The sequence below is a fragment of the Aptenodytes patagonicus genome, chromosome 10 (genome assembly GCF_965638725.1).
Source record: "Aptenodytes patagonicus chromosome 10, bAptPat1.pri.cur, whole genome shotgun sequence".
NCBI lineage: Eukaryota > Metazoa > Chordata > Aves > Sphenisciformes > Spheniscidae > Aptenodytes > Aptenodytes patagonicus.
Genome location: NC_134958.1, coordinates 276,276 through 291,892, shown reverse-complemented (window position 1 = coordinate 291,892; position 15,617 = coordinate 276,276). Strand labels below are relative to the sequence as shown.

General features: G+C 37.6%; 1 protein-coding gene across 1 annotated transcript in view; it reads right to left on the bottom strand.

The window, feature by feature from the left end:
- Window positions 1–15,617, bottom strand: part of PRTG (protogenin) — an 85,902-nt gene that overhangs the window by 48,425 nt on the left and 21,860 nt on the right. The window lies entirely within an intron of this gene.

Below are 15,617 nucleotides of genomic sequence, written 5' to 3'. Positions count from 1 at the left end.
AATGTTTCAAGGAAAATGAAAATGACACTCAAATAGAATTAAGCATGCAAGTTGACTGGCATGCAGCTAGAAAGCTTATCAATTATTAAACTACTGAAGTTCATGTCAATTCAACTAGTTTGGGACTGACCCCCCTATACTTCAAAAAAAAAAAAAAAGTCTGCAATAGAAAATTTCCAAAACAACATTCAGTTCCTGATATATTTTAGTCCTTTAATAATACTCACTTTAGCAAAAGCATTTGGAGAGTTGCACAAATTCATGTTTGATAAGAAAAATAAATCAAAACCAAGAAAGATCTCAAAATAAGTTTATTCATGTGAGAACACTTTCATCCCAACAGTCCGAGCAGTCACTGAGGGGATGTCTGATGCACAGAGCATCAATATAATTTCAAGCATTTACAACTTAAGGAGTTCACAAAATCGAGCCAATTTGAAGTGGCAGATCAATAAATACCTCGCAGCTAACAGACACCTAAGAAATTGATCAGTAGTTGGATTTCTTTGCTCAGAAAATAAAAGCTAAAAGGGAAAGGAATACAAAACCCTCTAATTAATTGCTCTATTTGCAGCTACTTACAACATAATTAACGGAAAAAACAACTCTTCAGAGGCAACTCCTTTTGGATAACTAGCAACACAAATAATTCCACACACATTTCCACCCCCTGTAACTGCACAGGGAACAATCTCTGCATAAACTCAATGGTACTGATTTGTTTTTAAAAAAAAAAAAAAAAAAAAAAAAAAAAATCGGACTTCAAATAAATTCCTACTCTTGTATAAATTATACAGAAACATGATTTCAGTAGATAAACCCATATTAGTAAGTTACCCATCTCTTAACATTCAAGTTTTGTGTTGAAAGAATTCCTCTATTTTACTTGTTTATTAATTAAAACTGGTTTTCATCCTATTTATTTTCATCCATCATCATGTTCTCAATAATACCCTTCTGCGTAGAGGACATACAGTACTGATGCACACCAAGCATTCTAATGAATGCTCCCCACCCCCCGTCATTTTAATACTACTGCATAGCATCAATGGATTAATACTGGAGTGTGAAGGAAACGTGACATGACCTGGTTGCTTTCACCTCCATGCACAGATTAACTCCTAACATGGGCCTAACTACATAACTTAAAGATTCCTATTACTAGTATACCTATTTCACTCCCCAGGTCAGAATAAATCCTTTTTTGCACTGCATTCCGGTAGTTGCATCAGCACTGCAGGAATGAACGTTCTTAATCATACCAGCAGAGTTGAAGTGTTGCAGCTTTGTGAACAGACCTCCCAAAGACTGTGATTAACAAGACAACCAAACCACCTTTACAGCAAAATCACCTGAAAGCAGTCGTGGCCACATGATGCAAACACCGTGGCTGTTGGAGACTAGATCTGGCACCTCAAATGTGATCAGACTCCGAGGATGCAAGCAGAGATGCTCCTGGTATCCATTTTTATGACCAGTCCCGTGCTTTTGGCAGTGGGTCCCCACAGCCCCAGCACACTCTGCAGCCTGTTCCCTACCCACCTTCACTGCAGACAGAACTAGCTTCTCTCACCAGCAGAATTTAACCTAGTTCCCTATGTTCCATTTTTAGTTCTTTCTTTCACTTTTGAGCAGTACCAGGTTCAAGAACAAACAAACAAAGAAAACCCACAACTTGCATAAAGATGTTACAACAGAAGTCTTAGATTTAAAGCCTATTGCGGGGAGACACAAAAACAGTTTTCTCCTTAAACAGATTTTCTTTTGATTGCTAAGGAATCATCATCAGGAAAAAAAAAAAAAAAAAAAAGACTTTAGTTCTTTGCCTACCTACAGAAGTTCAGCTTCACAGAACAGAAAGACTCAGTACAAGTCAAATAACCTGCACATACACTAGGTTGTTCCCATAACTCTAAACTTTCTGGATTTGCCTTCTGCTGAATTTGATGCAGTCTGACTCTCCTGTAGTTTTCCACCACAGAAGGGGGGGGGGGGAAGCATCCAGGCTTGTCTTACTTCCTCCCTTCCCTCCCCCTCCGTTCTAATTCCTCCCTACACAGAAAACGTGTTCACCCGGAGTCAGAATAATATTTCCCTAGTGCTGTTCTTCAGAGATTTTCTAGCAGAAAACATAGTGCTTTGCATTCTTCATTTATTTACTGGAAGTATGACGTAGCAAACTAGGCAAGTCTGCTTAGCTTTCAAAATAAAATCTCTAGGCATATAATAAAAGGCATAGATAATAAGAACAACACAAATCAACGTAACACGAGTTTCAGAGCCATCGCGTAGCACAGCTGCACCACACAGCCAGTGGCATAAGGAAGGACCATTTTAACAAGGCAGAAAGATAATTATACAGTCTTATCGAAGCAAAGCCCTTACCTTTAAAACATTCGTCTCCATAGGAACTATAAAATCACAGCCAGAATTTTCTTATATTGGTACGATTATTTAAAGGGACAGAGTGAGACAACAGAAACACAATATTTGGTTTTCATTTCTGTATATGAAAAGAATTATTTATTTCCATGCATCCGGTACATTACAGCTGAAGATTAAAGGCAGAAGTGAGACTCTCAAGAACTACAAAAGAAACTGAGGAAAATTAGTATTTCACAGAACACAAAACGTCATCATGATAGCAAGCAAGAACAGATTCAGCTATGCTATTTAGAAAATCCAATGCAAGTTGTTAATTGAAGCTGATATTTAAAGAACATTTTTCCACCTGAGCAGGAACAATGCATTTCCTCAGAAAACTAATCTTTAAAGATAGCAAAAGCCAGAACTATGGAGAACTGCACAAAATCTTCAGAAAAACTCATTAATGTCACTAAACGTGGTTTTAGAAACAAAAAATCTCCACTTACCTCTCATCTAAATTTATACATTGTTTATCAGTTTAGTTCAACACTTGTTCCTTCTGTATCTTGTTTCTTTATGCAAATCTCTGGTTTATTCTTAATTCTGACTACGTTTGTTCCAGTAAAATCTGTTTTTACAAGTCTATTGCTGTCTTGTGAAACCTGACCTCTTTGTAACAAGCTTGTTTTCATGGCAAGTGCTGATACCAACTCAGAACCCCAAAAAAAGTCATTAAAGCAGTGCTGTTAAGAGGCCACAGCTCTATAAAATGGATAAGAAACAAAGTCTCAAGAGACATACCTTGTTCCCGAAAACAACCCTGCAAAACGCAATAAATATAAGTGCCTTTTTATTTGAGTTTTCCCCCTCTTCTCCAGTCTATTTAATAATTTTGTTCCCAGATTTATAGCCAAAAGAAAACAACTAATGTTACTCTGAGAACCTTTTTAACTTGCAAGATACCAAACACTGCTAACAGAAGAAGAAAACAACAGCTAGAAACTGTATTTACTTTTATAAATTCCTGCAGTTTATGTGACGGGAACATGTGTTTGTACAGTTACTTTTGAGTATGAATATCTTTGATGGCATAAAACACACAATTCTGTCCAATAAATTTATCTGTGCAGAGAGAAATCAGAGTTTGGTTCTGGTATGAGTTCCTTCATTTACCATGGAGGCAAATATCCACAGGCTCAAAAAAGAAATGATTACTTGCTGTTACACACTGGGAAACACTGCTGGTGTGTCCTGCACCATACACGGACTGAATACTATCCTGCATGCATGCAAAAAAAAAAAGTGTGTACCTAAACAGGTTTACGTAGACTTAACTATTAAGGTACAAAAAAAGTAAGACTTAAGCAGGTCATCCTTCACATCTTGTTTGTTTGTTTGTTTAAATACAGCAGTAGTACTTGACTCACTTTAAAAAAAAGAGAGAAACAAACAAACAAAAACACAACACACACCCACTTAATTCACTCCTGAAATGAAGTCCTGAAGCTTGTTCAAACACAAGTCCAGGTGACTTGTTCACTTACATGCTGCGCTTTCTACTCACACACTTTGTGCCATTAAGTGATTTTCTGAATGAGCTTTCTTAAGAGGCAAAAGAAATTCCAACAACCTACATGTTTATTATTGTTAAAGCTTGCTGGTTTCATCACAACTGACACTAGCCCAAGACTGGACTGCAACTGTATAATAAAGAAACTGAAAGAATAGAAGATAAAACCCCTGAACTGAAATTACTCCCTGAACTGAAACAGTAGCGCAGAATTGGGTTTCACGTAACCAGAATGCAGTAAATATTGAGAAACTCTCCAGCACGTGATACCGACCACTTCAGTGTTTCTCAAGAGATAATGGCCACTCAGATAGATGAACCGCTCAGGTGGAAAGAACAAAAGTGTATAATGCCATTTGTAGAACTTACTTGTTAATGCTATTGAGAATTACACAATAGCCCTAACCCTTCAAATGAAACCAAGAATCTTTTCCTTTTTTTTTTTTTTTTAACTCTCAGGTGAAGAGGTTTTACTTGAGAAAAATAAACTTGCATGTTAAAGAAAAGCTATGGCTTTTTCCAAAGAAATGGATTTCAGAACAGCACATGATAAATTTAATATCAAATTTTCGCTTTTTGATCTAGTTTTTATGATGCTCTCTCTCTCTGAAACAGTGTTTAAAAATGCAACAAATATACATGTGTATTAGATTTTAGTACCAAAGCCAACTTGCACGTATTTTCCTTGAGTTTAGTGCGATATCTCAGTCCTTGCAGGAGCGAGGCTTAAAACAGATTATGAAAGGAGTTCTGCCATGCCTTCTGGTATATGGACACGTATTTCCAAATGATTTGCTACTCAAATGGCACACTCTGGGGTGGATCTGGGTTGGAAATAACCTTTACATGAGTACTGACAGATCCAGACATGCGGCAAGACTACAGACACATAGCTATTCTCCCCATTTCTGATGAAGCAGTTGGAGTACACAGAGCTGGAGCTGTCATCAAGTGATCTAATGGGTGGATCTTTGCTGAGTTTCCCAGGAGATGCTAGTAAAAATTAAATAAAGTATCTGGGAGCTCAAGTTCTGCTTAGTACATACAGTTCAGAGATGAATTTCACACAAACGGAGCAATATGGGTAAAGTTTTTCATAACTGTAAGAGAAAAGGGATTACTGTGAAAGGGCATTTTGTATGTGCTACCACAAGCACAGTGATTTCTTACATTCACCCTTAAAATTTTAATCAAGCCTTGTTTGACCTAGAATTATTGTTTTTAAAATGTGAAGCATAAAAATGAGAGATTTCAGGAGAAAACAGAACCTGACCTGTAAGGAAAGATTAAAAGATCTGGGACCTGATTAGCCCTGCCTGGGAAACGAAACCAAAGAGAAGTGACAGTCTTACAAATACACAAAGGAGATATTGGAGACGACAGGGAGCGATGACTGTCATTAATCAGTAAGAACAGAAAAAGCACGAAGAGGCTTTAGCTCTAGCAGGGGAAGTTTAGGTGAGGTTGCTAAAGGGAAATGTATTAGCAAGGAGCAGGCAAGTAAGGGAAGTGATGCAACTGCTAGCAAAAGGGGTGCCTGGGCGTTGCCTACCTGCCCAAGGGCAGTGACACTGCTCCTGCCACTTTCCTCACACCAAATGCTACAGAAAAGATCCTTTCACACAGAAATTAATTTTGTCCTTCAGAAACATCCAGAATCTATTAGTGTTTTGGTTTTCCCCCCCCAGGCAAAAAGACAATTCAGAGTAGATTTGTATGAAGAGGCTCTTCAGTTTTCCAGCCCTCCGCCTCTCCCTCCCACCCCCCCGCCTTCTCTTTCATTCTTCTTTGCTCTTCAGAGCTTTATCAGTGTAGTACATTTTACATCGATAGGCCCTAAAAATCTGTGGAGATAAGATAATGAAGCTAGTACATAAACAGAAGGATATCTAAGAAAGAGTCAGTGCCAGAAACACCCCTTGGTAGAACACAAGTGTCAGTCAGTAAACAATCCCCTAAAGCATAATAGACAGCTGAGGGTGTGCCACCGCTCAACCTCACCTGGAACCACTATTGCTGGACAACGGTTTGTACACTTGCTATCCAACAGCTGATGCATTTGAATAGCTTTATCAATATCCTTACACATCTCCATTCTTTTCAAGCCAACTGAGTCAATAACTTATTTCAGAGCAAAAAGTGGCAAGATGATCAACAGGTACAAGAGGTAGCCTCTGATGCCTCAACAGTTCAACTACATTGGAAAGAGGAGGATAGTCCTACTGATTTTTAAAAACAAAACAACCACCTACGTATTTAAAATGATATATTCAGGATTTGAAAACAAGTTGAATTGGAGATAGGTTTTACAGCAACACAAACCTAAACTGTTCAGTCCAAAAAAACCCTGACAATCTTTAATCAGTATAGGCTGCAGTCTACAAATGAGTGCTGCTTTTTTAGAAAGACATCTGTACAAAGAGAACACACACAAAGTGCACAGGGAAATCAAAATTTTTCAAAGTAAAAAAAAAAGCCAATAATATTTTAATTACGCAGCAGGCTATCACCTGTTGTGTTTCAATTTAAAATTAATAGTTTTAATAAAAAAAACCAATCCTAAAGCCAATTTTGGCATACAACATACAATGATCACAGTTCCATACTAAAGTATGGAACCCTAAACACACAAGGAAAATCTCTCTCAGATAACTGTAAAGTCTCATAAAATAGGATTTCTAGGATGCAGGTAAATGACAACTCTTGAGGCATTTAAAATGCCATGTTTTTAGTAAGCTGCTAAGGAAGCAGCTTATACATCAATTCATGCAGAAGCACATAGTCTGTAAATGTCATCTAAGAGGATGTGTATTTTGCTCAAGGGGTTGGGAACATGCTGCTCCTAGTTCACTAAGAAATGTGGCTACAGGTCTGATTTAAATTATAACTTACATTCTAGATACGAGACAAACATCTCTTCTGCATTATTATTTAAAGGCAATATAATGTCCTCCCAATGAAGTCGCCAAAATACCAAGAATCTCCCAACCGATTCTGAACATCTTCAGTTACCGCTAAATATGAATATAAAATAGTGGATATGCTCATATAAAGTATGAACATCAGAGAACTCTAAATTCTAGCAGGAACTACTTTAAGGTTCTTGATCTAACCTGTCCTTACAATTCACTGTGTCATTATGCACTCAAAAAAACTTCAGTAACAGTTAGGCTGCTAGACCAGGACCAAACACACGGACCAGTATAATTTCCTTGTAGTCTCCTGTCTGAATCTCTTTACTGTCTCTTTTTTCCTACTTAAATTGTGAATTTCTTGGCACTACATTTTTTTCTGCATTTGCTCAATTACAAGCAAATGCTGCCTTCTGCATGTATGAGACCATATCTCAGTTTACAACAATCTTAAATCCATTAATAAGGAAGCTGGATTTTTCCTTCCCTTAGGTTCTCTCTGGTTTTTTGTTTTTTTTTTTTTTTTTTTTTTTTGCAAGTATCCTTTTCAAGTTTCTCTTCATTAATGCATGTATTATTCAGCAGGACTACCATACTGAACATAGTGCTACAGTTGATGAAAGGCATTATAATGCTCAGCTTTTCCTTATAGATTCCTGTTGACTTTTTTTGGTCCAAATTACATCTGTTTTCAGCAAAACACCATGGACAATTCACGTAACTCCACATTACTGGCACTGTCTGCTCTGCAAAAACTCAGAACCTGCAGTGTTGTGGGTCAGTGGGGACATGAGTAGGACCAATATTGCAAGAGAAAATTTGCAAAGTGTCAGCCTGACTTTACCCAATAAATAAATTTCCTCTGTTTAAAGAAAATAAAAATTTAAAAAATAGAAAAGGAGAAAGAGGAGAATAAATTGGAAGAAGTATAATAACTATGTTGAAGTCCCTGTTTGGATTACTGTAGTTAATTGGACCACTTGCACAGAAAAAGTACTTACTTTGCAAGTAAGTACAAGTAGATCCAAAAGTGTAAGTCATTCTGGAAGCAACCAGACAACAATCTACTGTTGTCACAGTGGAGGCATTGCTACAGCTGCAGCAGCAGGAGACGAGATCCAGAGGAAATTGAATTTTACTGATACACTGTGATCAGATGAAGACAGCAGCATCGTACTAAAGAACATGTCTTCATATAATTATGAGCTAAACATTTGAGGAACAAGCCATCTGACATCCTCTTCAGCGAGCTGGATAAAATCCAACATAATTGGAAGAAAACCAAAGACAAAGTATTAAAAAAAAACAAAAGCACACATACACAACGGAGGAGACTACTTATTGGATTTTGCTTCTTGCAAAGTATTCTCCTTTAATTGGTCTTCTCTAACTCCAACAATCAGACTTGATTTTATCTTATCTTGCATTTCTTTGAAATGCAACAGTATATGTTAACTTGGGACCAAAACATTAGTCCTCCAGTCGTCTTGACCGCTCCAGGCATCAGAAAGATTTGCTTCTGAACTATGGACCTCTGGTAGTTCATCTCATAAATGCAAGGATCTGCAAAGACTCTCTCTTCCTTCAGTCTCACTCATTGTCTGCACAGACATTTTCCTCCTCTTAATGGCTATTATTTAAGGCAAACAACAGAGTTTGAGATAGAACTGAGTTCCGTCTGTAAGAGGAAGTGATATCATCCAGAACATATTTGGCCCTTTCAGGCACAAAGGAAAAGTGTCAGTCCGTTCTGACATTTATAAAAGAGTAAAGAGGAGAAGATTGTCATTCAAACAACATACTGGTAATGGCATTCCTGTAAATTACCAGAGATCTAACTCTTCTGATAAATTGGAAGTGTGGCTTTTTCCCTAAAGCCAGCTGTTATTTTTAATTTCTGCCAGAGTGGTTGGAAAAATAAGCTTAACTAAAATACACTTTTTCTATATCCTTGCATTTTAAAGAAATATACTAAAATTACATAGTTTTGTACCACTATTGCTTAAAGCTTTAGTTTAATATACTTATTTTTTATTAATAACCAAAGATGCATACAGTGCCGAAAGCATAATACTTAGTCTGTTGGAACAAAATGAGTCTTCCCCCCCCCCAAAAAAAAATAGAAGCATCACAAAATAAATAAATAAATAAAATCATCAAATAAATCATACAGGTTGCTGACATCACTGCCAAGACTTTAAGAACTCATAATGAAAATTCTGGATAACACTGTATCAGGTGCTTAACTTTTTACACTAGAATTTTAATTTTTTTTTTTTCTCTGTATTAATCCCTGGCAGTAAATGCTGCCATACATTGACATATTAATGAGCTGAGATAGCCTAACAAAAAGCAACTGATAGCAATAAAACAACCAATCAATCGCCCTCTCCTTCTCCCAAAAATCTAAAACCAGGGAGGGGACTGTAGTGTCCATACGCTCATCCTATGCCTCTCCTCAAATTCATTAATTCATAAATTAGGGCTCTCAAGATGGTTGTTCTTCCCATTTGCATGCTTAGAAACACCTGTGGTACGAAAGGGAGGAGAATAATGACCAATCCTGTTCCAACTACTCACACCCACTGCACATGCGGCAGGACAGAAGAGCAGAATATTGCACGTTATCCTTATCTAATACACAAGAAAGTCTTGTTTACAGGTTGAGATTTTAATGGCCTTGAACTAACCTGAGCCCAACCACATCTCCAGTCCCAGAAAGGCAGTATGGACCTATAACTCCAACTGCCTTTCTTAACATTTCAAACAAGCTTTTCCAGACAATTTCACTTCCAAAGATAACATACATTATAAAGGATTATTGAACCAGTTCATCACAATTTTAAAATCCATACAGGTATACATAGAAATATATAGTATAACTGGGACAGTTAGAGAAACCACAGTCTATAAGTCATCCCACTTCACCTCACTAATACCTTGGGAACAGCTTTGCTAGAATGGCACCTTGTACCCTCTAATCCCAAATTAAACTAAATCCTTTTAATGTGCAACAAGGAGATTGCTGCTATTAATTCCTGGATTTTAATGAGGTACTAACACTAAACTGTTAGACATGGCTTTTAAAAAAAAAAAAAAAAATCAGTATTCACTTTAATTGTCTGGAAATGTGGTCATCCCTGTTAAAGGGTATTCATTTTACCTTTCTGTTTTGTTTTCCAGCTTCACATTTTAGCTTTAATTTCTGCCTCTCCTTTGTTCTATCAAGCTGGTTACTAAGAACTCACTGTTAGAAAGAAGACAGGATACAGACCTAAGATTACACGACAGAAACGTGTTAGTTTGCCATTAGTGAGTATGACATTTAATTTCCCAATATGAAAAATAAAGTCATTTTCCTGGAAAACCTAGATGTTGAATATCAAAAATTACCAAAAAAAAGGACCTAATTCAGATATTACATAACAGAAAATAAGTATTTTGAGGAAGAAAGAAACGAGAGAGAGATGGAATCAAGCAAACAGTAGTGTTACATAAATAAAAGGACTCCTCAAACCGCAGTATCCTGTCAGTGTAAAAGCCCTTATAGCCCGGTGTACAGTTTTTACTACTAACATTGCTACAAAGCAAGGCTTGGTTGGCACCTAAGTTAGTGTTTCTACATAAAGAAATATTTCAGTACTTTTCAGATTCTTTGTTAATAACTTTCTCCAGAAACATCTGAACATGCAGGTCAATAGCTAGCAGAGTGTCTTTTCACAAGACAAAAAGCCCATGTATCTAGAGAAGCAGTACTGTGCTGGCAGGATGAAAATTCTACAGAAAAATCTAACTGTGCATTTAGCCCTAAATCTATACTGCCAATACCTCAGAAAAATCAGGAGGTTTTCCTCACGAATAGTTTTGAAAAATGCCTCTATAATCACTCCAAGTGGCAGGGAAACTTTCTTAAAAGAAATGTTTATACCTTGGCTTACTGAAATTAAATCTGAGGAAGAAAAAAAAACTTCCCTTTAGTCACTAAGCAAAAGGTTTAAGTTTAAATTCATCAGAACTTTTTCCATGAAAAATACTAGTTCAAGACAAAAAAGTAATTTTGGGTATGGTAAAGAGTCATGTTTCCTTTAGCCTACACTGAAATGAAAAGTAGTCACAGAAGTGCAAATAATGCTCCCTTTTTTAATAAACTCTCTCTACATTGTTCAGGAACATACAGAACAAAAACCCTACAGCTTGCTGTGTATACTGGAAACATCAGCAAGCAGGATAACATTTAGCCTATCACCATGCTATTTGTGAAACAGATTACACTGTGCATTTTCACAGATATTTCTTGAGTTAAACATATTTCCAGGATAAACCTAATACACCAATTTTCTCTTCCTAAAATGAAAACAAAAAGATAAAGAAATGTTTCTCTATGACTTTAGCAATATTAAGAAATTCTTAGACTGTGATAGTATAAACACCATAGCAGCAGTTTTGAAGACAATATTTCGGAATTGTATTGAAAAAGAAGTCCAGTCTCAGGCAATTACCTTAGAGCATTACAATTAAATAATAGGGAGGTTAAATGAGACTGAAACTGCTGCATTGATTTGACACTACCAATAACTGATATGGGACACCTATTAATCTGTCTATCCCAAAGATTTTTCTTAACCATTTGCCATTCAGAATCTCCTAGCAGGCATTTTAACATTTTAAAGAAGGTGGATTGGAATTACAGTTTGTACAGAATACAATCATATTCTACAGTGATCGTTATTCTTCTGATGCTTTGGAAAACCCTGCAGAGTGGGAAATTACAGAGCTGCATTTTTAGGAGCCACTAGCTTAGCACTACAACTTGGGTTCCTCTTCCCTTCCTACCATTTTTTTTTCCTAAGCCAAAGAATAGATTTTATCAAAATGGGATGACATTTTGGGAGCTACTGGCATAGCTTATTGGCACCCATGCACTTTATGTTCACAAATCCAGAGACCCTTTACTGAGGAAACCCTGTGCCTCCTCAATTCTCTAGATGATGTGTGTATTACTCCAGAACTCTGGCATGTATTGCTTTGTTGGGATCAGAAGGAGGGAAGAAGGAAGACTGGAAGGGAAGGGAGTTGTTCTGGTTTGTTTTACTAATCTTTACAAAGATTTTTTTTTTAAATGAGTGTGAAGATTTTTTTTTTTTTTAAATGAGCGCAAAATATGCCAATACTTCAACTGAAAACACAAACCTAAACAATAAAAAAGATTTTTAAAAATGTTCAAATATTGCAAAAAACTAACAAGATTAGAAATCCCATTCCTACAGTGTGAAAGACATGTAAGCACACAGAATGAGCCAGGTTTGCCATGAAATTTGACATTCCCTATAGACAAAACTGATCCTTCACACCATGTGCTCCTCACATTTCAGTTCACAGCATAGTATTGGCAGGTTGCAGGCGAGGAGCAAATCTTTCTGAGGCATTAGTCTGCGAGACCCTCTCAAAATCACATTTTGAGTTTTGGAGGGACCAGAAACTGCTCTGCGCATAGGGGTAATTGCAGAAAGCTCTCACTGATAAATACCAAGGAGACCCCAGATGAGGTAATGAGTGAGGATTTGGGCCATCCACCCTTCCTGCTATTCTCAATTCATTACCTCTGCTCTGGACAAATCTTCTCCAGGGCCCTGACTGCTAAGCTAAAGAGTGAGCTCCTTTGCAGAGCTTACTGCAGTTTTGCCTCCAACAAACTGCCAGTCAATTACATCTGGGAAACAGTCTGCTCTGCTAAAACTTATGGTCACCTTATGGCAGAAACATTTACTTCTAGCCTACCATATACTTAGTTCCACTGCTAAAACTAAACAAAGAGAGGGAGGTGCAATAGAAAAAGGAATGGAAAAAGGAAGAAACAATGGTATGTTTTAATTTTTCCTTTCCTCTCTCATGTTCTTGACTACCTGCTGACAGATATCTAAGAAGTGTAATTTTTAGACAATGATTTCCAAACTAAGATGCAGATCACTAGGAATTACTCTCCAATATCTGATAAGAAGGGAGAAAAGGAAATAAATCATTAACTTCATATATAAAACCCACACTTTTCAAATGCAATGCAAAACTGTTTCTTTGTGCATTAAAGTCTTTGCACAGCAATGTCCATGATTGCCTCACCACCAGAAAAAAAAAAAAAAGTAGCATTTGCCCAGTCACAAACTAGCCACTACTTTTCTGGTACTGAAGAATGCTATAATCTAAAGGCAATGAAATGGAGAAGCAAAGAGGTCAACAGCCTGAGCACCCTTGAACAAAAGTTCCCTTGGAGATGTCAGCTGCAATCTCATTTGTTTCCTCTAACACTTTCAGGTCCCCCTGCTCCTTTCTTTAAAGCTCCCAATTCAGTGGCTTACAAATGATCACTTTAAAAAAAATCTCTGTACAGGAATAACCAAGTCTGAATATGTCCACTGAAGATCACTAAGCTCTCCACCGTTTGGGTTGGGACTAGATTCTGTAAAAGTGTTTCTGGCCACACACAGACCCACACACACACAGTTTTCACCACCAGCTTCTCAAAGTTAAGACCAGTCTGAAGTTTCATGTGTAGTATTTTCTCTTCCTGAAAACTTGAAGTCAAGTAGACTATTCTGGACTAGGTTTTTAGGGAAACGTACTCATTTATTCTTTCTTTCCTACAGTATCCTCTTATTCCTTCTCTCTTACAGTATCCTCAGAAAGTAGGACAGTATATTGTCTTCTCCAAAGACAGAATGGAAACTATTGTGAGCAAGTTTCTGATATATCCTAGTGTAGAAAGTCAAAAGAGGAGGACTCAAATGGATGCACATTGAAGACAGTTGACAGGAAATGAGAAGAAACTTGACAAGGTAAGGAAAAATTCCACCCCCCCATCCACACCCACACACCCACACCCACACACACCCCGGAAGAACTGAGACAAGCCTTTTCCTTCTACATCCTGACTTTCCCAAGTTTGTTTTTGTTTTCATTAAAAAGAAAACAGAACTTTCTTCCCCTCTTGCAAGAGCTCTTTAGAAGTGCAAGGTCTGGAGACAGGGTCTCAAAGACAGAGTATCATCTTTGGCTGCTCCAGAGAAAAAACAGCAGGGAAAAAAAGAACAAATGAGGCATGTGGTTCTAGAACAGCCTCCCTTTGGTGAAGCAGTTTTGGAAATGCAACCCCTTCCTACACACATGGACATCACTGAAGGCAGAAGCAAGCCCTACCACTGCCATTTAACTATTGTCTCAGAAGCTTTCAGCCCTGTAAATGTTTGTTTCCTGGGCACAGGACATATCAAATGGCACACCAAACTCTCAACATTTAAACACGTGGCTGGCTGGCTGTCTAAGCTTTCCTTCTTAGGTAAAACTGTGAATTCAAAATTATTATAATAAGCATCACAATACACCCGGAGTCTCTATGATGCTGAGCCATTTTTTTCAAGGATAAAAGCAATCATTTCATCTCAGGATATATTGTACTTTATGAAAGATGCTCTTTCCTTTTGCTAAACAGGCAGCATATGTTCACCGTAAATTTTGGAAAGCGTTAACCTTAGCAACAGAAAGAGTTCATAATTAGCATGTCTGCTGTATGTTAAGTAAAAACATCAAAACAGTTAAAGAAAATCGGCTCCTCAGAAGTGGACAATCACCCTTCAAAAAGTTCTCTTAAATGCAGAAACATGCATGCAGGATCAGAAAAGTACAATTTAACAGGGTGACTGTTAGACTGTACTGTTTCCTCCTCACTTCTTCAGACCACTGGAACAGACACACAGCCTGTTATTCATGACATATTAACATAACTGTGACAATAACTGCGATCCTAGGCAGCACCAACATGCTAGAGAAAATAAAAGGAGGATCCTAACTGACATATTACCAACCCATGAGTGCCTTATTTTACTGTTCGTTCTCCAGCCCATCAGGTGCTCTTAGAGCCACACTGAGATGACAGTGCAGGAGAATTGCCAATGCAGGGGCATGCATCAGAATTCCCAGTCTGTGAAGGAAGAAAGCACAGGATAATACACCCAAGTCTTTCTATTTTACCTTGGTCAAAGCAGCTAATGATATTCCAACAATGGCACTTTCCACCTCTTGCAGCTTTGTATAAGCTATTCACATAACTACACATATTGCCTTACTACACCTCAATCATTACATAAGTGGCAAAAAAAATATACCACTTACACCCTTCCCAATGAAACCAGGCATACATATCACCTCAGGAGTTATCACTAGCACTGTTTTAAAGGAAATAAAAGATTGAGGCTTAGAAATACGTGGTTCTACATATTCAACAGTTTATTGATGGTGTAACTGACATACCCTACTGAATCATGTAAACAAGCATGAGAGATTTGATCTTTTCACTTTTGAAGGCATCCCAGCTGGGGTTTTCCCTTTGCAGTCTATCTATCATCCAGGCAACAGTGTGTGGCCACAGAAGTGCACAATAAATGCTAATGCACTTATCAAGGAATTCCCCTCTGCTCTTCTGCAGACAAGAAATGTAGGAAATAGTGTAGAAAAGGCACACAGTAAGCTACATTAACCAGCTTCAAAGCTGTTCTACTTGTGTGGCTGCATGCATTCAGGAGAAAGAACACACCACTTTCTCCCTTGCAAGGACTGCTTTCCTTCAGCAGTTTGCCAAGAGATTGCCTTCTAGTCTCTATGCTTAATCCTACAGGTGCCTTTCTTCGGAGTTGTTGCCATTCTGTGAAGAAGTTCTGCTTAATAGCCCAACTGTTGCATGGGGAACATCCAGCACAGTTTTGAACTTTACGACATGA